Genomic DNA, 26,199 nt, shown 5'->3' with positions numbered 1-26,199 from the left:
TGGAAGCTCCATTAGTAGGTCATGAGACCTGATACTCTTGTGTCTCTGCATGCACTGTGAAATGCACATGTATCCACACATTGAAACACATTTCCCAGTTCTGATCAATTATATATATATATAGATATATATATATATATAATATTTATACATCCTATAACATATACATTAGTAACATAGTAGCATAGTAACATAGTTTCTGAGGTTAAAAAAAGGCAATTTGTCCATCAAGTTAACCTGTTAGTGATCTCCTACACTGTAATATTTTTAAGACTAATTTTAACTGTGGTGAATGTTTAGCCGTTATGTCAATTCCTTTTTTTATTATTTTATTTTATTTTATTACTATAGTGCATGATTTACCCACCATAACCCTGGATATCCTTGTCCATTAGGAATTTATCTAGTCCATTCTTAAAAGTAATGACCAAGTCCACCATTACTACTTTCTCAGAAAGGGAATTCCACATACGTATTGTCCTTACTGTGAAGAAACATTTCCATCTCTGTGTGCAAATTCTCCTCTCCTTTAATCTAAGCAGGTGCCCATGTTCCTTTTGTGATGATCTTACCCAAAACAAATCCCCTGATAGCTCTGTGTATTGACCCTTTATATATTTGTGAATGTTAATCATGTCCCCTCTTAATTTCCTTTTTTCCAGTGTAAGCATGCCTAGCCTAGCAAGATTTTCCTCATATCCTAGCATCTCCATCCCCTTAATAAATTTGGTCACCGGTCTCTGAACCTTTTCTAGTCACAGGATATTATTTTTGTAGTATGGTGCCCATAGTTGTGCACAGTATTTGAGATGTGGCCTTACTAATGATTTATATAATGGGAGTATTACATTCTCATCCCCTGCATCAACTCCCCGCTTTATGCATGCTGATACCTTGTTTGCCTTTTTTTCTGCATTCCAACTTTGGGTACTACTGCTAAGATTGTTATCTATGTGAACATCTAAAACTTTTTCCAGTATAGAATCCCCTAGTCTATCTGTGTCTTTTGGGCACAACTTACTGATAATTCAGGGCTTTGGTATGTTGTTTTGCACAAGATATGTATAGTACATTGGGAGAGTGTGGTGGGCTTGCTTAGCGTCTGACAATATTTGGATTATATATGGGCTCTCTCGGGTAAATATTTTATGATGATATACATAAATATTTTGATTTGTAATTGAAAGTGTTTTTGCTGCACTGTACAGATTTTTAGAGCTATATTAAGCTCTGTCATGCTGTGCATAGCATGTCTGGGTGGATCCAGAACAAAATGATGGTGTTACCATGACAAGGAAAAAGAGGGGCTAATGGCTCATGGAGAAAGGGATATGGTCTCACAAAAAGGGGCATTGCCTCAAAAGCAATGCAGTATTTATATGATGGGGAGAGGGTGATGCCTTGGAGAGGCAGAGTGTGACAGAAGACAGGGGGTGTGGGGAAATAGAGGTAAAGGGGAGAGGCAGAGGGTGAGGCAGTGGGTAAAAAGTAGATATAGTGGGTGATGGAGAGGCAGTGTGTGACAGAGTGAGGCAGGCAGTAACAGAAGAAAGTAACAGTGAGAGGCAGTTGGTGATGGTAGAGACAGTGGCTGCCAGACATATGCAGTTGATGACAAGGTAGGGGCAGGGGTGACAGGGAAAGACATTGGGTGACAGGAAAATAGTGGGTGACTGGTGAGGCATTTTATGATAGCTGTGAGGTGTCTACAGGCAGAGACATAAGTTTTAAATGGTTGGGTTTGGGGCTTGAGACTAATGCAAGGCAGCATGGGAGATGCCGGGGGCACAGAAACTGCAGGCAGGGGCAGGGTGGCTAATTCTATTTTCCCTTTCAAGATCATAATGTAATCCAAGCAGCATTAACTCTCCATTAGTGCTCAGCAAGACTCAGCCACACAAGAGTCAGAGAGGTTGAGCTTATGAAACATGATTGGAGGCCTTTCTGCCCTTATGCTACTTTCTCCTCATCCAGCTGGACGACATCTTCTTCATTACAGCCCATGGAGTAGCAGTTGTTGCATACTAATGATGAGTCAGGTTGACTCATTATATAGCTGCTATCCGCTGGCCCCATAATTGCAGCAGGCCAATGTGTTATGCACTGGCTGCACTGCCATGAGTTCTTCCCCTGGCACAGGGGAGTGCTGACAGGCTGCCAGCCAGCAGCTTCATCCTTTTGGAAAATTTGTTGCTTAAGTAAAATAAAACAAAAAATTCTCCTAAATTTAAGGGGTGATCACGTGCCTTGGTGCACACCCCATCCTAAAACTGCCTATGGCTGTTCATGCCCAGATCGGTACTAAGATTTTAAGTTCCACTATGAATATCACTCCTTTTATGAGAGATAGGTTCAGTGATATGTGCAGTTTTACTTTTTTAATTGATTAGTTTAAATCACAATATAATAGAATAATGAAGCCATAACTAGGACATTTCATTGAGTGGAAATAATTTGCAGTTACTGGAAATTTCATGCACATGGTAACAATGCAGGCATCCAAGGGCATCAGATTGGGGGTGGGGGCAAGGGGGCAGCTCACTCCCCCCAAACATGAAAGAGATGACATCCACCCGGACCCATGATTGCCTACCATCACCACCAGCTGCACGGCTGGTGCTGTGTTAAGTAATTGTAGCACTAATACAGTGCAAGTAGCGCTAAAGCTGCCTGCCTCATGTGCTCCACCCTCTCCTCATCTCCTGCACCATCTGAGCTCTGCAGAGACATGCTGCCAGTGAGCTAACAACAGAGGTAAGCAACAGCATAGCTGCTGGCCATGGGGAAGGGGTAGGGGAGAAGGGCAAGGGAATTAGAAGGAGAGGAATGAAGAGGAGGTGGCACTCCACCATACATAATATATATAAATGGGCTCTGCCAGGTATAATGTGTGTAAGGGGCTCTAACAGGTGTAATGTGTACAAGGGGCTCTACTTGACCTAATGTGTATAAGAGGCTCTACCTCGCATAATGTGTATAAGGGGCTCTACCTGGCCTAATGTGTATAAGGGGCTCTACCTGGCAAAATATGTATAAGCAGCTCTACCTGGCATACTGTGTAAAATGAGATCTACCAGGAATAATGTGTACAAGGGACAATCACTCCCAGCTTCTCCATAGAGTTCCAAACAGGTACACGTGACCCATCTAAGAAGGCTAGAAGTTAGGGGCTCCAAACTGAGATTTTATACTGCCCCCCCCAACTGAAAAACATTCTGATAACCCTGCAGGCATCCAAGTGCTGTTCCCAAACAAGTGTCGCTCATAGGTACAGTATGTGCCCAATGTGAAATTCACTACTGATTATTTGGTGTTTAGGGTATATAGCATCAATTATCTGTCTGGTTAGGATGAAAGTTTAGGTAGATGGTGTCCCAAATGCAGTTCTCCCCATAGAGTCTTATGGGACCACTTGTAGGACTGCCCTGGTGTACAGGATTTATGAATTTAAGGTGGCAGTCATTAGGGTGACCACTCTTATGCTTGTTTTTAAAGACAGTATGTACGTGGCCAAAACCACTGCAAATAAGTATAAAGCAAAGAAGTATAAAGTTTTATTTGCTTTTCTTTTGAACTTAGGTTAATTCCACTGTAGATCCTTTATGAGCACACCTGATTATATTGTACTATGAAAAACCAGCTTCTATGTATAGTGGCCCCTGGTGTTGTATTTTACTTTTTCATATAAATTTGTGTTATTCTTTTTAAAAGCAACATTGTTCTATTTACACTATTGTATTTTTATTAGTCCATGACAAAAGAGTAATATGCAATGACTATAAAGCTCCCTCTATCACCACGTCTCCCTTTGTCCTGCATATTCCATACTACACTTGTGCAGCTGTCAGTGCTGGGATTGGAGAGGAGAAACTATCTCATATGCTTCTGATTATCGGTAACAATGGGTCTAAATCTTTTATGTATTTTGTTTTTGTTGCTGGTCCTATATGTGACACTCTGCAGATCTGAGACACAGAACTCTACTCCCGGACGTCACCATGTAGCTAACAATTACATTTTTACATCTAAGTATTCTCAGGAAGAAAATAACATTATTAAAGGACTATTCACCAGATGTACAAGAGTATTTTCTTACATGAATGGATGGAAAATTTTCTCCAGTGCAATCGTCATGATGTAAGTACAATAAATGCTGCAAAATATAAAAATGTAACATTACAGGGACATTTCAAACAAACAGAAAATTCCTAAAAATTTCTGTGCATTGCTCAGTAACTTCTTACGTCTCTCTGTAATTTTATATCATGCAGAATATCTTTGTCTCACGTTTGTATCTGAGACATTTTAGTTAGAAAAGTTCTAAATATCTGCAGATTGTTGTTATTTAGCAGAAGCCAGAAACCAAATACTAAATTACATTATTTCTAAGAATTCTAAGAACAAAGCTGGATTAGTCCCAAAATACTGTTATTGTGATGAATTCCTTTCTAACCATCTGCTGTTACATGGACAATGTTTTACTGTATTATTTCTTACAATACATAAGAATATTTTTTTTTCCTAAGAATACAACATTAGACTTACAATATTTAACATCAATATTCATTAGTAATTATTAATGCAAGCTGAAAAGTTATGCTGCCATTTATAGGTTACCAGTAATCTGATATTGCTTTGCTTTCTGCAGTTTGTATAAATCTTAACAGTGTAATTAGTAGAATGGTGATTAGTGTTGCCGGTTGTTAGTGCTGGGTCGCTGGGCTGAAATGTTATCATTGTACAATAATTTTATGCAATAATTAAAGTTTATATGTGTTCCCCCCCTTCTATTGTCCATGTACATTTTTATAGGATTACCACCTCATCCCTTTAATTCTGGACACATAGTAATTACACAGGTTCTGTGGCTGGCTGACTTCAAGGCTCCACTTCACCTGGTTTTAATCTGCCACAGAACCTGTGTAATTAATATGTGTCCTTAATTAAAGGGATGAGGTGGTAACCCATTTTTTATTAAAGAAGCGTAGTGTTAGGTTACTTATACTCAGAACAGATTGCCTCGCTGTTTATGTGCCTCTGGTAGAGGATTTAGATTGTAAGCTTCACTGGTTCGGAACCTGTTATGAATAAAGCTTACATCTGATATTACCATACCTCCCAAAATGACCCTCTCCAGGAGGGACACAATGCTCTGCTTCTGGACTTTTCTCTTAATTTAAGGTTGCTGTCACCTGTGTTGAACTAGTTAATGGATAAGAAAGGCGTTTCAGTACAGGTGATGGCAATCATACATTAAGAGAAAAGTCCAGGAGCAGAGCATTCTGTCCCTCCTGGAGAGGGTCATGTTGGGAGGTATGTATTACAGTGCAGGGTATTATTTTGGTGCTGTGTGAATAAGGAATAATAATTATTGCAGAAACTTACTGTAGCCGTCAATGCAGCAAATGCCAAACTAATACAGGACAATGTCTGATTAGTTACTATGGTTACAGCTTTTTAGTCCTAATTATTTATTTAATGTTTTTATCTTTGAAACAAGTAATATTACTTTCCATTAAGTGGTAAAAGTCAGTGATTTAAAACAGGATATTGCTAAACTATAATATTTACTTACAGTGTATTTACAATATTAGTAGTATAAAGCAGTGTATCCCATACCCCTAAGTTACAATCCATGTTTTACGTATATTCCTACTGGCCAGTAGGACAGGTATTAACCCCTGCATCACCTAGCGAGTGGAGAAAGCAGATGTTGTATCTGGATCCACTACAATGAGTCGGGAGGCTCACATCAGCTGCCCAATATATGTGCGAACACTTGTCAGTTTTATACTGACTTATTAGTCATACATCCTGATTTTTATTGTCCTTTTATTACTTATATTTTGTACTTTATATGTATGGATATTAGAGATGAGCGCCTGAAATTTTTCGGGTTTTGTGTTTTGGTTTTGGGTTCGGTTCCGCGGCCGTGTTTTGGGTTCGAACGCGTTTTGGCAAAACCTCACCGAATTATTTTTGTCGGATTCGGGTGTGTTTTGGATTCGGGTGTTTTTTTCCAAAAACACTAAAAAACAGCTTAAATCATAGAATTTGGGGGTCATTTTGATCCCAAAGTATTATTAACCTCAAAAACCATAATTTACACTCATTTTCAGTCTATTCTGAATACCTCACACCTCACAATATTATTTTTAGTCCTAAAATTTGCACCGAGGTCGCTGTGTGAGTAAGATAAGCGACCCTAGTGGCCGACACAAACACCGGGCCCATCTAGGAGTGGCACTGCAGTGTCACGCAGGATGTCCCTTCCAAAAAACCCTCCCCAAACAGCACATGACGCAAAGAAAAAAAGAGGCGCAATGAGGTAGCTGTGTGAGTAAGATTAGCGACCCTAGTGGCCGACACAAACACCGGGCCCATCTAGGAGTGGCACTGCAGTGTCACGCAGGATGGCCCTTCCAAAAAACCCTCCCCAAACAGCACATGACGCAAAGAAAAAAAGAGGCGCAATGAGGTAGCTGTGTGAGTAAGATTAGCGACCCTAGTGGCCGACACAAACACCGGGCCCATCTAGGAGTGGCACTGCAGTGTCACGCAGGATGGCCCTTCCTAAAAACCCTCCCCAAACAGCACATGACGCAAAGAAAAAAAGAGGCGCAATGAGGTAGCTGACTGTGTGAGTAAGATTAGCGACCCTAGTGGCCGACACAAACACCGGGCCCATCTAGGAGTGGCACTGCAGTGTCACGCAGGATGTCCCTTCCAAAAAACCCTCCCCAAACAGCACATGACGCAAAGAAAAAAAGAGGCGCAATGAGGTAGCTGTGTGAGTAAGATTAGCGACCCTAGTGGCCGACACAAACACCGGGCCCATCTAGGAGTGGCACTGCAGTGTCACGCAGGATGTCCCTTCCAAAAAACCCTCCCCAATCAGCACATGATGCAAAGAAAAAGAAAAGAAAAAAGAGGTGCAAGATGGAATTATCCTTGGGCCCTCCCACCCACCCTTATGTTGTATAAACAAAACAGGACATGCACACTTTAACCAACCCATCATTTCAGTGACAGGGTCTGCCACACGACTGTGACTGATATGACGGGTTGGTTTGGACCCCCCCCAAAAAAGAAGCAATTAATCTCTCCTTGCACAAACTGGCTCTACAGAGGCAAGATGTCCACCTCATCTTCACCCTCCGATATATCACCGTGTACATCCCCCTCCTCACAGATTATCAATTCGTCCCCACTGGAATCCACCATCTCAGCTCCCTGTGTACTTTGTGGAGGCAATTGCTGCTGGTCAATGTCTCCGCGGAGGAATTGATTATAATTCATTTTAATGAACATCATCTTCTCCACATTTTCTGGATGTAACCTCGTACGCCGATTGCTGACAAGGTGAGCGGCGGCACTAAACACTCTTTCGGAGTACACACTTGTGGGAGGGCAACTTAGGTAGAATAAAGCCAGTTTGTGCAAGGGCCTCCAAATTGCCTCTTTTTCCTGCCAGTATAAGTACGGACTGTGTGACGTGCCTACTTGGATGCGGTCACTCATATAATCCTCCACCATTCTATCAATGTTGAGAGAATCATATGCAGTGACAGTAGACGACATGTCCGTAATCGTTGTCAGGTCCTTCAGTCCGGACCAGATGTCAGCATCAGCAGTCGCTCCAGACTGCCCTGCATCACCGCCAGCGGGTGGGCTCGGAATTCTGAGCCTTTTCCTCGCACCCCCAGTTGCGGGAGAATGTGAAGGAGGAGATGTTGACAGGTCGCGTTCCGCTTGACTTGACAATTTTGTCACCAGCAGGTCTTTCAACCCCAGCAGACCTGTGTCTGCCGGAAAGAGAGATCCAAGGTAGGCTTTAAATCTAGGATCGAGCACGGTGGCCAAAATGTAGTGCTCTGATTTCAACAGATTGACCACCCGTGAATCCTTGTTAAGCGAATTAAGGGCTGCATCCACAAGTCCCACATGCCTAGCGGAATCGCTCCGTGTTAGCTCCTTCTTCAATGCCTCCAGCTTCTTCTGCAAAAGCCTGATGAGGGGAATGACCTGACTCAGGCTGGCAGTGTCTGAACTGACTTCACGTGTGGCAAGTTCAAAGGGCATCAGAACCTTGCACAACGTTGAAATCATTCTCCACTGCACTTGAGACAGGTGCATTCCATCTCCTATATCGTGCTCAATTGTATAGGCTTGAATGGCCTTTTGCTGCTCCTCCAACCTCTGAAGCATATAGAGGGTTGAATTCCACCTCGTTACCACTTCTTGCTTCAGATGATGGCAGGGCAGGTTCAGTAGTTTTTGGTGGTGCTCCAGTCTTCTGTACGTGGTGCCTGTACGCCGAAAGTGTCCCGCAATTTTTCTGGCCACCGACAGCATCTCTTGCACGCCCCTGTCGTTTTTTAAAAAATTCTGCACCACCAAATTCAAGGTATGTGCAAAACATGGGACGTGCTGGAATTTGCCCATATTTAATGCACACACAATATTGCTGGCGTTGTCCGATGCCACAAATCCACAGGAGAGTCCAATTGGGGTAAGCCATTCCGCGATGATCTTCCTCAGTTGCCGTAAGAGGTTTTCAGCTGTGTGCGTATTCTGGAAAGCGGTGATACAAAGCGTAGCCTGCCTAGGAAAGAGTTGGCGTTTGCGAGATGCTGCTACTGGTGCCGCCGCTGCTGTTCTTGCGGCGGGAGTCCATACATCTACCCAGTGGGCTGTCACAGTCATATAGTCCTGACCCTGCCCTGCTCCACTTGTCCACATGTCCGTGGTTAAGTGGACATTGGGTACAACTGCATTTTTTAGGACACTGGTGAGTCTTTTTCTGACGTCCGTGTACATTCTCGGTATCGCCTGCCTAGAGAAGTGGAACCTAGATGGTATTTGGTAACGGGGGCACACTGCCTCAATAAATTGTCTAGTTCCCTGTGAACTAACGGCGGATACCGGACGCACGTCTAACACCAACATAGTTGTCAAGGACTCAGTTATCCGCTTTGCAGTAGGATGACTGCTGTGATATTTCATCTTCCTCGCAAAGGACTGTTGAACAGTCAATTGCTTACTGGAAGTAGTACAAGTGGGCTTACGACTTCCCCTCTGGGATGACCATCGACTCCCAGCGGCAACAACAGCAGCGCCAGCAGCAGTAGGCGTTACACGCAAGGATGCATCGGAGGAATCCCAGGCAGGAGAGGACTCGTCAGACTTGCCAGTGACATGGCCTGCAGGACTATTGGCATTCCTGGGGAAGGAGGAAATTGACACTGAGGGAGTTGGTGGGGTGGTTTGCGTGAGCTTGGTTACAAGAGGAAGGGATTTACTGGTCAGTGGACTGCTTCCGCTGTCACCCAAAGTTTTTGAACTTGTCACTGACTTATTATGAATGCGCTGCAGGTGACGTATAAGGGAGGATGTTCCGAGGTGGTTAACGTCCTTACCCCTACTTATTACAGCTTGACAAAGGGAACACACGGCTTGACACCTGTTGTCCGCATTTCTGGTGAAATACCTCCACACCGAAGAGCTGATTTTTTTGGTATTTTCACCTGGCATGTCAACGGCCATATTCCTCCCACGGACAACAGGTGTCTCCCCGGGTGCCTGACTTAAACAAACCACCTCACCATCAGAATCCTTCTGGTCAATTTCCTCCACAGCGCCAGCAACACCCATATCCTCCTCATCCTGGTGTACTTCAACACTGACATCTTCAATCTGACTATCAGGAACTGGACTGCGGGTGCTCCTTCCAGCACTTGCAGGGGGCATGCAAATAGTGGAAGGCGCATGCTCTTCACGTCCAGTGTTGGGAAGGTCAGGCATCGCAACCGACACAATTGGACTCTCCTTGTGGATTTGGGATTTCAAAGAACGCACAGTTCTTTGCGGTGCTTTTGCCAGCTTGAGTCTTTTCAGTTTTCTAGCGAGAGGCTGAGTGCTTCCATCCTCATGTGAAGCTGAACCACTAGCCATGAACATAGGCCAGGGCCTCAGCCGTTCCTTGCCACTCCGTGTGGTAAATGGCATATTGGCAAGTTTACGCTTCTCCTCCGACAATTTTATTTTAGGTTTTGGAGTCCTTTTTTTTCTGATATTTGGTGTTTTGGATTTGACATGCTCTGTACTATGACATTGGGCATCGGCCTTGGCAGACGACGTTGCTGGCATTTCATCGTCTCGGCCATGACTAGTGGCAGCAGCTTCAGCACGAGGTGGAAGTGGATCTTGATCTTTCCCTAATTTTGGAACCTCAACTTTTTTGTTCTCCATATTTTATAGGCAGAACTAAAAGGCACCTCAGGTAAACAATGGAGATGGATGGATTGGATACTAGTATACAATTATGGACGGACTGCCACGGTTAGGTGGTATAAAAAAACCACGGTTAGGTGGTATATATTGTAATACAATTATGGATGGACGGACTGCCTGCCGAGTGCCGACACAGAGGTAGCCACAGCCGTGAACTACCGCACTGTACACTGGTTGATAAAGAGATAGTAGTATACTCGTAACAACTAGTATGACTGACTATGACGGTATAAAGAATGAAAAAAAAACCACGGTTAGGTGGTATATATTGTAATACAATTATGGATGGACGGACTGCCTGCCGAGTTCCGACACAGAGGTAGCCACAGCTGTGAACTACCGCACTGTACACTGGTTGATAAAGAGATAGTAGTATACTCGTAACAACTAGTATGACTGACTATGACGGTATAAAGAATGAAAAAAAAACCACGGTTAGGTGGTATATATTATAATACAATTATGGATGGACGGACTGACTGCCGACACAGAGGTAGCCACAGCCGTGAACTACCGCACTGTACACTGGTTGATAAAGAGATAGTAGTATACTCGTAACAACTAGTATGACACTATGACGGTATAAAGAATGAAAAAAAAACCACGGTTAGGTGGTATATATTATAATAATACAATTATGGATGGACGGACTGCCTGCCGAGTTCCGACACAGAGGTAGCCACAGCCGTGAACTACCGCACTGTACACTGGTTGATAAAGAGATAGTAGTATACTCGTAACAACTAGTATGACTGACTATGACGGTATAAAGAATGAAAAAAAAACCACGGTTAGGTGGTATATATTGTAATACAATTATGGATGGACGGACTGCCTGCCGAGTTCCGACACAGAGGTAGCCACAGCCGTGAACTACCGCACTGTACACTGGTTGATAAAGAGATAGTAGTATACTCGTAACAACTAGTATGACACTATGACGGTATAAAGAATGAAAAAAAAACCACGGTTAGGTGGTATATATTATAATACAATTATGGATGGACGGACTGCCTGCCGACTGCCGACACAGAGGTAGCCACAGCCGTGAACTACCGCACTGTACACTGGTTGATAAAGAGATAGTAGTATACTCGTAACAACTAGTATGACACTATGACGGTATAAAGAATGAAAAAAAAACCACGGTTAGGTGGTATATATTATAATACAATTATGGATGGACGGACTGCCTGCCGAGTGCCGACACAGAGGTAGCCACAGCCGTGAACTACCGCACTGTACACTGGTTGATAAAGAGATAGTAGTATACTCGTAACAACTAGTATGACTGACTATGACGGTATAAAGAATGAAAAAAAAACCACGGTTAGGTGGTATATATTATAATACAATTATGGATGGACGGACTGCCTGCCGACTGCCGACACAGAGGTAGCCACAGCCGTGAACTACCGCACTGTACACTGGTTGATAAAGAGATAGTAGTATACTCGTAACAACTAGTATGACACTATGACGGTATAAAGAATGAAAAAAAAACCACGGTTAGGTGGTATATATTATAATACAATTATGGATGGACGGACTGCCTGCCGACTGCCGACACAGAGGTAGCCACAGCCGTGAACTACCGCACTGTACTGTGTCTGCTGCTAATATAGACTGGTTGATAAAGAGATAGTATACAACAATATACTACTATACTGGTGGTCATGCACTGGTCACCACTAGTCACACTGGCAGTGGCACTCCTGCAGCAAAAGTGTGCACTGTTTAATTTTAAATTAATATAATATTATGTACTCCTGGCTCCTGCTATAACAACCTGCAGTGCTCCCCAGTCTCCCCCACAATTATTATAAGCTTTTATACATTGATGAGCAGCACACTGGGCTGAGCTGAGTGCACACAGACTGAGTCACACTGTGTGACTGCTGTGTATCGTTTTTTTCAGGCAGAGAACGGATATAGCAGAGAACGGATATATTAAATAAAAGTTAACTTAACAACAACTGCACTGGTCACTGTGGTAAACTCTGTCTGCACAATCTCTCTCTCTCTCTCTCTCTTCTAATCTATTCTAATGGAGAGGACGCCAGCCACGTCCTCTCCCTATCAATCTCAATGCACGTGTGAAAATGGCGGCGACGCGCGGCTCCTTATATAGAATCCGAGTCTCGCGAGAATCCGACAGCGTCATGATGACGTTCGGGCGCGCTCGGGTTAACCGAGCAAGGCGGGAAGATCCGAGTCGCTCGGACCCGTGAAAAAAAAAGTGAAGTTCGTGCGGGTTCGGATTCAAAGAAACCGAACCCGCTCATCTCTAATGGATATATGCCTTTTTTAACAGTATTTACTGCAATGTATGTTTGTGTGTGTATGTTTTCACAATGTTAATAAATATATTTACTTGAATAATCTCTAATACAGTATGTACACATTTATACGGATATTTGTGTGTGTTAAAGAAACATCATAATATATCTATGTAACCCATGCAAACACAGTCAGGACTATATTATTGCACTACACTATGGGGGTGATTCAGACCTGATCGCACGCAGGTGTTTTTTTGCAGTGCTGCGATCAGGTAGTTGCCGCCTACAGGGGGAGGGGGTAGTTGATGTGCACTAGTGCGAACGTTTGTGCATAGAGCTGCACAAACAAAAGTTTGTGCAGTCTCTTCACAGCTCAGGACTTACTCAGCCGCTAAGATGATCCGGCCAAGAGTTGACGTCAGGAATCCTTCCTCCAAATGGCTGGGCACACCTGCGTTTCTCCAGACACTCCCTAGAAATGGTCAGTTGACACCCACAAACGGCCTCTTCCTGTCAATCTTCTTGCAATTGACTGTGCAACCGCTTTGACAGGGGGCAATTCTCCTGCACATTGGGGAGCATACACATTCACAGTTCTGACCTGATCGCAGCGCTGCAAAAAAAATAGCATGTGATTAGGTTCGAATGACCCGTGGGAGCTGCACAGATGTTTTTCTATTGTCCAGAATCTGATTCATTAACCCCCCTTTCTTTTTCATTTAAAGTACATACTGAAAATAGTATCATACTGTTGTATCTAGAGAAGAGCGGGTTCAGTTCTCAGAGAACCAAACCCCCCACCCCCTGAACACCACTCTTTGAGCCTGGATCCGAGTCAGAATCCAGATCGAGGCACAAAACATCATCATCATCATCATCATCATCATCATCATCCTGCTGTCGGATTCTTGTGGGTTTTGGATTCCATATAAACAGCTGCGTGTCACCACCATTTTCACTCCAGACTTGGAGAGTGAAGGAGACAGACCTGTGTCTCTCTCTATGGGAGGTGGCATTGGGTGGGGTCAGTTTGTGCTCTGTAGGGGTGCTGTTCCTGTCACTGTGGTGTCCCTGTGATGTTAGGGGTGCTGTTCTGGCTGTCACTGGTGTTTCATGTGTTTTTAAGGGTGCTGAAGCTGTACATGGGTATTGCTGTCCTGGCTGTCACTGTGTTGTAAAGGGGGCAGGGACATTGTCTTCCTGTATGCATTGAAAATACAGGGGTGTTGGCCCTGTATGCTGTAAAAATTCTGGTGTGCTGTTGGTAAAATTAAAGTACACTGGTCCTGTATGCTGTAAAAATTAGAGATGAGCGGGTTCGGTTTCTCTGAAACCGAACCAGCACGAACTTCATGTTTTTTTCACGGGTCCGAGCAGACTCGGATCCTCCCGCCTTGCTCGGTTAACCCGAGCGCGCCCGAACGTCATCATGACGCTGTCGGATTCTCGCGAGACTCGGATTCTATATAAGGAGCCGCGCGTCGCCGCCATTTTCACACGTGCATTGAGATTGATAGGGAGAGGACGTGGCTGGCGTCCTCTCCATTAGAAATTAGATTAGAAGAGAGAGAGAGATTGTGCAGAGTCAGACAGAGTTTACCACAGTGACCAGTGCAGTTGTTGTTAGTTAACTTTTATTTATTTTAATATATCCGTTCTCTGCTATATCCGTTCTCTGCCTGAAAAAAAACGATACACAGCAGCAGCCAGTCACACAGTGTGACTCAGTCTGTGTGCACTCAGCTCAGCCCAGTGTGCTGCACATCAATGTATAAAAGGCAAAGCTTATAATAATTGTGGGGGAGACTGGGGAGCACTGCAGGTTGTTATAGCAGGAGCCCCCAGGAGTACATAATATTATATTAATTTAAAATTAAACAGTGCACACTTTTGCTGCAGGAGTGCCACTGCCAGTGTGACTAGTGGTGACCAGTGCCTGACCACCAGTATAGTAGTATATTGTTGTATGTATTGTATACTATCTCTTTATCAACCAGTCTATATTAGCAGCAGACACAGTACAGTGCGGTAGTTCACGGCTGTGGCTACCTCTGTGTCGGCAGTCGGAACTCGGCAGGCAGTCCGTCCATCCATAATTGTATTACAATATATACCACCTAACCGTGGTATTTTTTTTTCTTTCTTTATACCGTCGTCATAGTGTCATACTAGTTGTTACGAGTATACTACTATCTCTTTATCAACCAGTGTACAGTGCGGTAGTTCACGGCTGTGGCTACCTCTGTGTTGGCAGTCGGCAGGCAGTCCGTCCATCCATAATTGTATTATTATTATAATATATACCACCTAACCGTGGTTTTTTTTTCATTCTTTATACCGTCGTCATAGTGTCATACTAGTTGTTACGAGTATACTACTATCTCTTTATCAACCAGTGTACAGTGCGGTAGTTCACGGCTGTGGCTACCTCTGTGTCGGCAGTCGGCAGGCAGTCCGTCCATCCATAATTGTATTATTATTATAATATATACCACCTAACCGTGGTTTTTTTTTCATTCTTTATACCGTCGTCATAGTGTCATACTAGTTGTTACGAGTATACTACTATCTCTTTATCAACCAGTGTACAGTGCGGTAGTTCACGGCTGTGGCTACCTCTGTGTCGGCAGTCGGCAGGCAGTCCGTCCATCCATAATTGTATTATTATTATAATATATACCACCTAACCGTGGTTTTTTTTTCATTCTTTATACCGTCGTCATAGTGTCATACTAGTTGTTACGAGTATACTACTATCTCTTTATCAACCAGTGTACAGTGCGGTAGTTCACGGCTGTGGCTACCTCTGTGTCGGCAGTCGGCAGGCAGTCCGTCCATCCATAATTGTATTATTATTATAATATATACCACCTAACCGTGGTTTTTTTTTCATTCTTTATACCGTCGTCATAGTGCCATACTAGTTGTTACGAGTATACTACTATCTCTTTATCAACCAGTGTACAGTGCGGTAGTTCACGGCTGTGGCTACCTCTGTGTCGGCAGTCGGCAGGCAGTCCGTCCATCCATAATTGTATTATTATTATAATATATACCACCTAACCGTGGTTTTTTTTTCATTCTTTATACCGTCGTCATAGTGTCATACTAGTTGTTACGAGTATACTACTATCTCTTTATCAACCAGTGTACAGTGCGGTAGTTCACGGCTGTGGCTACCTCTGTGTCGGCAGTCGGCAGGCAGTCCGTCCATCCATAATTGTATTATTATTATAATATATACCACCTAACCGTGGTTTTTTTTTCATTCTTTATACCGTCGTCATAGTGTCATACTAGTTGTTACGAGTATACTACTATCTCTTTATCAACCAGTGTACAGTGCGGTAGTTCACGGCTGTGGCTACCTCTGTGTCGGCAGTCGGCAGGCAGTCCGTCCATCCATAATTGTATTATTATTATAATATATACCACCTAACCGTGGTTTTTTTTTCATTCTTTATACCGTCGTCATAGTGTCATACTAGTTGTTACGAGTATACTACTATCTCTTTATCAACCAGTGTACAGTGCGGTAGTTCACGGCTGTGGCTACCTCTGTGTCGGCAGTCGGCAGGCAGTCCGTCCATCCATAATTGTATTATTATTATAATATATACCACCTGACCGTGGTTTTTTTTTCATTCTTTATACCGTCGTCATAGTGTCATACTAGTTGTTACGAGTATACTACTATCTCTTTATCAACCAGTGTACAGTGCGGTAGTTCACGGCTGTGGCTACCTCTGTGTCGGCAGTCGGCAGGTATCCAATACTAGTATCCAATCCATCCATCTCCATTGTTTACCTGAGGTGCCTTTTAGTTCTGCCTATAAAATATGGAGAACAAAAAAGTTGAGGTTCCAAAATTAGGGAAAGATCAAGATCCACTTCCACCTCGTGCTGAAGCTGCTGCCACTAGTCATGGCCGAGACGATGAAATGCCAGCAACGTCGTCTGCCAAGGCCGATGCCCAATGTCATAGTACAGAGCATGTCAAATCCAAAACACCAAATATCAGAAAAAAAAGGACTCCAAAACCTAAAATAAAATTGTCGGAGGAGAAGCGTAAACTTGCCAATATGCCATTTACCACACGGAGTGGCAAGGAACGGCTGAGGCCCTGGCCTATGTTCATGGCTAGTGGTTCAGCTTCACATGAGGATGGAAGCACTCAGCCTCTCGCTAGAAAACTGAAAAGACTCAAGCTGGCAAAAGCACCGCAAAGAACTGTGCGTTCTTCGAAATCCCAAATCCACAAGGAGAGTCCAATTGTGTCGGTTGCGATGCCTGACCTTCCCAACACTGGAGGTGAAGAGCATGCGCCTTCCACCATTTGCACGCCCCCTGCAAGTGCTGGAAGGAGCACCCGCAGTCCAGTTCCTGATAGTCAGATTGAAGATGTCAGTGTTGAAGTACACCAGGATGAGGAGGATATGGGTGTTGCTGGCGCTGGGGAGGAAATTGACCAGGAGGATTCTGATGGTGAGGTGGTTTGTTTAAGTCAGGCACCCGGGGAGACACCTGTTGTCCGTGGGAGGAATATGGCCGTTGACATGCCAGGTGAAAATACCAAAAAAATCAGCTCTTCGGTGTGGAGGTATTTCACCAGAAATGCGGACAACAGGTGTCAAGCCGTGTGTTCCCTTTGTCAAGCTGTAATAAGTAGGGGTAAGGACGTTAACCACCTCGGAACATCCTCCCTTATACGTCACCTGCAGCGCATTCATAATAAGTCAGTGACAAGTTCAAAAACTTTGGGTGACAGCGGAAGCAGTCCACTGACCAGTAAATCCCTTCCTCTTGTAACCAAGCTCACGCAAACCACCCCACCAACTCCCTCAGTGTCAATTTCCTCCTTCCCCAGGAATGCCAATAGTCCTGCAGGCCATGTCACTGGCAAGTCTGACGAGTCCTCTCCTGCCTGGGATTCCTCCGATGCATCCTTGCGTGTAACGCCTACTGCTGCTGGCGCTGCTGTTGTTGCCGCTGGGAGTCGATGGTCATCCCAGAGGGGAAGTCGTAAGCCCACTTGTACTACTTCCAGTAAGCAATTGACTGTTCAACAGTCCTTTGCGAGGAAGATGAAATATCACAGCAGTCATCCTACTGCAAAGCGGATAACTGAGTCCTTGACAACTATGTTGGTGTTAGACGTGCGTCCGGTATCCGCCGTTAGTTCACAGGGAACTAGACAATTTATTGAGGCAGTGTGCCCCCGTTACCAAATACCATCTAGGTTCCACTTCTCTAGGCAGGCGATACCGAGAATGTACACGGACGTCAGAAAAAGACTCACCAGTGTCCTAAAAAATGCAGTTGTACCCAATGTCCACTTAACCACGGACATGTGGACAAGTGGAGCAGGGCAGGGTCAGGACTATATGACTGTGACAGCCCACTGGGTAGATGTATGGACTCCCGCCGCAAGAACAGCAGCGGCGGCACCAGTAGCAGAATCTCGCAAACGCCAACTCTTTCCTAGGCAGGCTACGCTTTGTATCACCGCTTTCCAGAATACGCACACAGCTGAAAACCTCTTACGGCAACTGAGGAAGATCATCGCGGAATGGCTTACCCCAATTGGACTCTCCTGTGGATTTGTGGCATCGGACAACGCCAGCAATATTGTGTGTGCATTAAATCTGGGCCAATTCCAGCACGTCCCATGTTTTGCACATACCTTGAATTTGGTGGTGCAGAATTTTTTAAAAAACGACAGGGGCGTGCAAGAGATGCTGTCGGTGGCCAGAAGAATTGCGGGACACTTTCGGCGTACAGGCACCACGTACAGAAAACTGGAGCACCACCAAAAACTACTGAACCTGCCCTGCCATCATCTGAAGCAAGAAGTGGTAACGAGGTGGAATTCAACCCTCTATATGCTTCAGAGGTTGGAGGAGCAGCAAAAGGCCATTCAAGCCTATACAATTGAGCACGATATAGTAGGTGGAATGCACCTGTCTCAAGTGCAGTGGAGAATGATTTCAACGTTGTGCAAGGTTCTGATGCCCTTTGAACTTGCCACACGTGAAGTCAGTTCAGACACTGCCAGCCTGAGTCAGGTCATTCCCCTCATCAGGCTTTTGCAGAAGAAGCTGGAGGCATTGAAGAAGGAGCTAACACGGAGCGATTCCGCTAGGCATGTGGGACTTGTGGATGCAGCCCTTAATTCGCTTAACAAGGATTCACGGGTGGTCAATCTGTTGAAATCAGAGCACTACATTTTGGCCACCGTGCTCGATCCTAGATTTAAAGCCTACCTTGGATCTCTCTTTCCGGCAGACACAGGTCTGCTGGGGTTGAAAGACCTGCTGGTGACAAAATTGTCAAGTCAAGCGGAACGCGACCTGTCAACATCTCCTCCTTCACATTCTCCCGCAACTGGGGGTGCGAGGAAAAGGCTCAGAATTCCGAGCCCACCCGCTGGCGGTGATGCAGGGCAGTCTGGAGCGACTGCTGATGCTGACATCTGGTCCGGACTGAAGGACCTGACAACGATTACGGACATGTCGTCTACTGTCACTGCATATGATTCTCTCAACATTGATAGAATGGTGGAGGATTATATGAGTGACCGCATCCAAGTAGGCACGTCACACAGTCCGTACTTATACTGGCAGGAAAAAGAGGCAATTTGGAGGCCCTTGCACAAACTGGCTTTATTCTACCTAAGTTGCCCTCCCACAAGTGTGTACTCCGAAAGAGTGTTTAGTGCCGCCGCTCACCTTGTCAGCAATCGGCGTACGAGGTTACATCCAGAAAATGTGGAGAAGATGATGTTCATTAAAATGAATTATAATCAATTCCTCCGCGGAGACATTGACCAGCAGCAATTGCCTCCACAAAGTACACAGGGAGCTGAGATGGTGGATTCCAGTGGGGACGAATTGATAATCTGTGAGGAGGGGGATGTACACGGTGATATATCGGAGGGTGAAGATGAGGTGGACATCTTGCCTCTGTAGAGCCAGTTTGTGCAAGGAGAGATTAATTGCTTCTTTTTTGGGGGGGGTCCAAACCAACCCGTCATATCAGTCACAGTCGTGTGGCAGACCCTGTCACTGAAATGATGGGTTGGTTAAAGTGTGCATGTCCTGTTTTGTTTATACAACATAAGGGTGGGTGGGAGGGCCCAAGGATAATTCCATCTTGCACCTCTTTTTTCTTTTCTTTTTCTTTGCATCATGTGCTGATTGGGGAGGGTTTTTTGGAAGGGACATCCTGCGTGACACTGCAGTGCCACTCCTAGATGGGCCCGGTGTTTGTGTCGGCCACTAGGGTCGCTAATCTTACTCACACAGCTACCTCATTGCGCCTCTTTTTTTCTTTGCGTCATGTGCTGTTTGGGGAGGGTTTTTTGGAAGGGACATCCTGCGTGACACTGCAGTGCCACTCCTAGATGTGCCCGGTGTTTGTGTCGGCCACTAGGGTCGCTAATCTTACTCACACAGTCAGCTACCTCATTGCGCCTCTTTTTTTCTTTGCGTCATGTGCTGTTTGGGGAGGGTTTTTTGGAAGGGCCATCCTGCGTGACACTGCAGTGCCACTCCTAGATGGGCCCGGTGTTTGTGTCGGCCACTAGGGTCGCTTATCTTTCTCACACAGTCAGCTACCTCATTGCGCCTCTTTTTTTCTTTGCGTCATGTGCTGTTTGGGGAGGGTTTTTTGGAAGGGACATCCTGCGTGACACTGCAGTGCCACTCCTAGATGGGCCCGGTGTTTGTGTCGGCCACTAGGGTCGCTAATCTTACTCACACAGCTACCTCATTGCGCCTCTTTTTTTCTTTGCGTCATGTGCTGTTTGGGGAGGGTTTTTTGGAAGGGACATCCTGCGTGACACTGCAGTGCCACTCCTAGATGGGCCCGGTGTTTGTGTCGGCCACTAGGGTCGCTTATCTTACTCACACAGCGACCTCGGTGCAAATTTTAGGACTAAAAATAATATTGTGAGGTGTGATGTGTTCAGAATAGGCTGAAAATGAGTGTAAATTATGTTTTTTGAGGTTAATAATACTTTGGGATCAAAATTACCCCCAAATTCTATGATTTAAGCTGTTTTTTAGGGTTTTTTGAAAAAAACACCCGAATCCAAAACACACCCGAATCCGACAAAAATAATTCGGTGAGGTTTTGCCAAAACGCGTTCGAACCCAAAACACGGCCGCGGAACCGAACCCAAAACCAAAACACAAAACCCGAAAAATTTCAGGCGCTCATCTCTAGTAAAAATATGGGGGTGCTGTTGTTAAAATAAAAGTACATTGGTCCTGTATGTTGTAAAAATACAGAGGTGTTTTTAAAATAAAAGAACACTGGTCCTGTATGCTGTAAAAATCCAGGGGTGCTGTAGTTAAAATAAAAGTACACTGGACCTGCATGCTGTAAAAATACTTGGGTGCTGTTTTTAAAATAGAAGTACACTAGCCTTGTAGAGATACAAGGGTGCTGTGAAAATTAAGAGGCACTGTTCTGGCTGCTGTAATAATAAAGGGGTGCTGTCCTGTGAAATGGAGAACACAAATTTGGAGGAAAAAATATTGGAAGATCAGGAACCACTTCAAGTTCCTAGTATTAGTGCTGAAGATGCTGCTGCCAAAAGTCATGACATCGACAATGCAATTCCATCAACGTCGTCTGCTAAGGAAGACCGATTCCCAGTGTCATAGAGGGCATGTCAAATCCAAGAAGCAAAAATGAATAATCAGAAACAAAAAAAATATCTTATGCAAAACGTAAAATTGGCAATATGCCATTCTCAACACGAAGTGGCAAGGAAAGGCTAAGGCCTTGGCCTATGTTCATCACTGATGGCTCAGCTTCTCATGAGGATGGAAGCCCAACTCCCTCTTGAAAAATTTTAAAAATTAAGCTTGCGAAAGCACAGGAGATATCACAAATCCCCAAGGAGAGTCCAAGTGTGTCCATGGTTGCAATGTCTAGACCTGACCTTTCTAAGACTATATGGATAGAGGAGACTACTACCACCATTTGCATGCCCCCTTCAGGTGCTGGGAGGTGCACTGCCAGTCCAATTGCTGATATTGAGATTGAGGATGTCACTGTAGATGTACACCAGGATGAGGAGGATATTGGTGTAGCAGGCGCTGAGGAGGAAGTTGACAATAAGGATTCTGATGGTGATGCAGTTTGTTTGACTAAGGCACCAGTGGAGACAGTTGTTGTCCATGGGATGATAAAGCCCATTGTCATGCCTGGGCAAAATGCAAAAAAAAAAAATCCTCTCTGGTGTGAAACTATTTCTCCACAAATCCGGCCAACAGTTGTCAAGACGTGTGTTGCCTTTGTCAATCCATAATAATTAGCGGTAAGGACTTTAACAACTGAGGAACATTCTCCCTTATACGCTACATGCAGCATATTTATCAGAAGTCATTGTCAAGTTCAGAAACTTTGGGTAAGAGCATAATCAGTCCACAGACAGCTAAATCCCTTGTTCCTGTTGTTATGAGCCACGGCAGTGGCTCATTCCTGTTTTGCATTTTGGTTATGTATTTTATGTTATATTTCTGTTTCTGTTCTCCTAGGGTTTCATGGGGTGTCCGGAGTCCACCCTTAAGGAGGAGGTACTGTTATGAACCACAAGCAGTGGTTCATTCCTATTTGCATTATGTTTATTTATTTCATGTATTGTAGTTCTGTTTGCATGCCAGGATTTCCATTGTATTTGTTAAGAAGACTCTTGTTGGCCACCGGTGGAGAGTCGGTGTAATTGCAGCCTGTTTCTATGTGTTAAGCCTCACCTGTCTGATAGTTGATCATTATGTGGTGAGTCTCTGTACTGCAATCTGGCTCTTGTCTGTGTTACTCTAACCTGTAGCTGTTTTGGTCATTATCTTGTACCTATCTTCCAGCCATCCTCATTGGGGCGTGTTCCCTCATTACCTTGCTAGCTCTGCAGTTCTGAGCTGGTGATAGACGTTTGTAGCTATACCTGGATGTTCCTGATTAGTGTCTGGTTCAGAATTGCATCTGTGTCCTGGCCTTGTCTGATACTGGAATCCTGTGTACTCGGTTCAGACAGAGTCTGGAGCTTCTTGTGAGCTGCTTCCTGCCTTGACGTGTTCCTGTCCATAAGTCCTGTGGTATTGCCTGTTCCTGATCCAGTAATCCTGTGTCTTGGTGTCTGTTGTCGGAATCCTGCCTGCCCTCCAGTGATCCTGTGTCTGCGGCTTTGGGGGTTCTTGTCCGTCCACCTGTATTCACACCGGTTTCGTTAGTAGCAGCTTTTCCGCATCTTACGGCCTTGGCCGTATCTTCTTGTTATAATTGCTTTGGATTTTCTGCAGAGGGCTCTGCGTATGCTGTCATCGCTGGTACACCACAGTTTTGTGTCGGCGTATGGACAGCATTGCCTTTGTTGTTCTTTGTATTGGCGGCTGAGCCGCACATACTTTTGTTAGAGTTCTTGAGTTGCCCCTAACTCTGTTTCTGGTTTTAGTTAGAGGTTCCCCTTGTTATCTCCCATCTCAGTTTACGCCTTGTCTCCAACTAAGGGGGCATTGGAGTTGGGCAGACTTAATCCGCCCTTCAAACACAGCTGCCATGGGCCTAAGCAAACATAGTCTCGCAGGTGTAGACTGGCCACTAGGGTGAGACAACGGAGTCAGGTTTCCGTAGGAGTTGCTGCTGAATTCTGTTCCCACTCCAGCATTAAGTTTCTGTACATTGGGCTCATCCGCCCAGTTTCAGGAGTACCAAGTACAGTGAACGTAACATTATCACCAGCCATACAACAAAAAAGAAACAAAGCTAAATAGTATTTATTTCTTTTTTGATCCAGTTCAGTGTTTAGTATCCAGTCCAGTGTTCAGTATCCAGTCCAGTGTTCAGTATCCAGTCCAGAGTTCAGTATCCAGTCCATTGTTTAGAATCCAGTCCAGTGTTCAGAATCCAGTCTTGTCTTGTCTTGTCTTGTCTAGTTCATAATTCAGCCCAGTCTTTTCTTGTCTAGTTCAGAATCCAGCCTAGTCTTGTCTTCTCTTGTCTAGTTCAGAATCCAGCCCAGTCTTGTCTGTCTAGTCTGAAATCCTCCTGTGCCCACCCTGCAAGCCCTGCAGGCATCTCTCTCAGCCCTGAATTCAGCTTTTGGTGCCTTCAGACCTGAATGGCTGGAGGTTTTGCAGCAATCCTTAAAGCATCCTGCCAGAAGTTGTTCAGAGTTCATCTATCTCCAAAGAGACTCTTGCTCACAATATGGTGACAAGAGAATCCTCAGGTTTGGTTAGAGAGAAAAGGTTTAAAAGTTTTCTGCGACCCAGGCTCTCAGAAGAGGAGCATCTGTGTCGCAGAAACTTACATTTATGCCTATATTGTGGGGTTTAGGCCAATCTCTGCAGATGTGTGAGTTGTGCAAGCCACAGTGTGGTGACAAGTCCTGCGCTCTGGCCAATTTGAGTCAGGATTCAAGACCTACTCCTGTCTCTACTGTGGCAGAGGTACTTGTCGCAAAACCCACACTAAAAAGCACTCAGTCTTATAATTGGGATAGGGAGTCCCATTATAGATTCAGGAACCAAAGGAGAATGTTTCTCTCATCTCTTAACTTTCCTGTTGAATCTGAGTTGCAAACCCCAGTAGTGGAATCTCAGGGTCCTGAAGCGGTGCCCGATACCCAGGGTCAAAAAGTGGTGCCAAATTCCCAGCGTCCTGAAATTGTGCTCGATGCCCAGGGTCCTGGAGTGGTGCCTGATGCCCAGGGTCCCGGAGCAGTACCCAATGCTCAGGGTCCGGGAGTGGTGCCTAGGCCCTGAGTGGTTCCTAGGCCCTGAGCATCGGGCTCAGGGCCTAGGAACAGTGCATAATACTCAGGGTCAAAGAGGGACATCGAATATAATAGCTCAGGTGTCAATCCCAGAAGGGGTCTTAGAAGCTTTTACCCCAGGTGCAACCCCAGAAAGAGTATCTAGAGCCATACTGTAGCTCCAAATGAAAACTGGAGAAGTATAACCCCAGAAGGGATCTTTGAAGCTATGTCCCCAGGTGGGGTCTTGAGAGGCACAGCCCCAGAGAAGGGTCTAGAGGTCACCTTCCCAGGAAAGGACTCAAGGGGCAAAGCTGTAGTGGAGTTTCTGAAGGTCATAGAGAGGGAGTCTGGTCCCAGAGAGGGAGTCCGATGGTCCAGTCCCAGTGACCTGGTCCTGGCAATGCACTCTAGTCAGTCAGATGGGAAGGAAGCAGATCCTGACTCTCTTGATATCTCAACATCTATAGTCTTTTATGGGGACTTAGTCCAATTTCTTGTGCTTTACAAACACTACTACACAATTATGCTGTTTAGACCATTTCTGGGCATCACTTCAGAGAACCTTGTCCTCCATCTGATATATTCCTTTAGAAGGGAGCCTTTGAAATGGGCGTCCAGCTTGATGGAAGCTGAAGATCCCATTCTTCAGGATGCCGAGGCATTCAGTGATGCAGTTGTTGAGAAATATGGCTACAAAGAAATTGGTTCAGGTTCTTCTAGGTCACCCTTCTTATCTGCTGAGAGTCCACCGTATACTGTAAACTCGACACAAAAAATCTCAGCCTATTGCTTTGACTGCGGTATGTGCTTTTCTGTCTTCTTCTAGCAGTACTTCTTCTGAAAGTTCAGCTCCCAGGGTTAAAAAAACAATTTCTGGATTTAACTCAGCCTTGCTGGTAGGTACCATCAGTTCAGACAATGTTTGGGGAATTATCTTGGTTAGACCTCAAGAATCATGTAAAAAAAAAGAAGAAAAATAAATAATTGCTGACTCTTGCCTTGATAAAAATAAAAGATTTTTTTCTTGTCTTGTGTCCAGTTGCCACTGTCAAGGGGGAGGGGTGCACTGTTACACGCTTTTGCCACAGCTTGTTTCTGTTTTCTTTTGTTTTTCTGTTATACCAGTGTGTCAGGTTTTTTTTAGTGTATCCCTTGTTTTGGGAAACATGTATTTTGGGGTCGGTTGACCCCTTCTCAAGGGGGGGGGGTACTGTTATGAGCCATGGCAGTGGCTCATTCCTGTTTTGCATTTTGGTTATGTATGTGTTAGGGTCTCCTGCCCTGTGCTGCCACGTCGTCATGGCAACCGGGAGACAAGTGCTAGCGGAGTAACCTGAGCGCAGCTGATACTCCGGTTCGGGTCTTTTGCTGTGCAGTGGTTATAGGCTCTGTGCATGGCAGGGGATCCGGTGCTGGTTTTTGTGCTCACAGTCTGTGAGGTCTGAGTGGGGCGTGGACAGCACCTGCTTTATAAGGCCTCTTCTCAGGGTAAGCAGATGCTGCTGAATCTTTGTTGGTTAGTCAGTTTCTGAAAGTAAGCCAGTACTGTGTAGCTTTGTATTTGTTTGTTGCTTACTGCAAATAGGCCTGGGGATTTGGTATTACACTCTGCCAATCCAGACCTAGCAGTAAGACTGGAGTCAGTCGTTTAGCTTGCTGGGGTTCTGTTACTACTCTGTGAACTTAGCAAGTTTGCGGCTGTATTCTAAGACTTGCCTGTCTAATCCTGTCTCACTGTGCTAGGTGTCAGGGGTCAGTTTAGTGGCAGTAAACTGAACCTGTGCACTGCAAGTGAGAATTAGGATTGTGGAGACTCTCCTTGTGTCTATCATTCCATCTCTGACCAAGGAGTATACT

General features: G+C 44.8%; 1 long non-coding RNA gene across 1 annotated transcript in view; it reads left to right on the top strand.

Annotated features, from left to right (window-relative positions):
* Positions 1-3,825: 3,825 nt before the first annotated feature.
* LOC135014119 (uncharacterized) overlaps positions 3,826-26,199 on the top strand; it is a 98,256-nt gene continuing 75,882 nt past the window's right edge. The window contains exon 1 of the long non-coding RNA XR_010212729.1: positions 3,826-4,137. This is a non-coding gene — a long non-coding RNA (uncharacterized LOC135014119). The remainder of the gene's footprint in view (positions 4,138-26,199) is intronic.

The sequence above is a fragment of the Pseudophryne corroboree genome, chromosome 1 (assembly GCF_028390025.1).
Source record: "Pseudophryne corroboree isolate aPseCor3 chromosome 1, aPseCor3.hap2, whole genome shotgun sequence".
NCBI lineage: Eukaryota > Metazoa > Chordata > Amphibia > Anura > Myobatrachidae > Pseudophryne > Pseudophryne corroboree.
The sequence above is the reverse complement of the archived record's forward strand: the minus strand, read 5'-3'. Positions and strand labels throughout refer to the sequence as shown.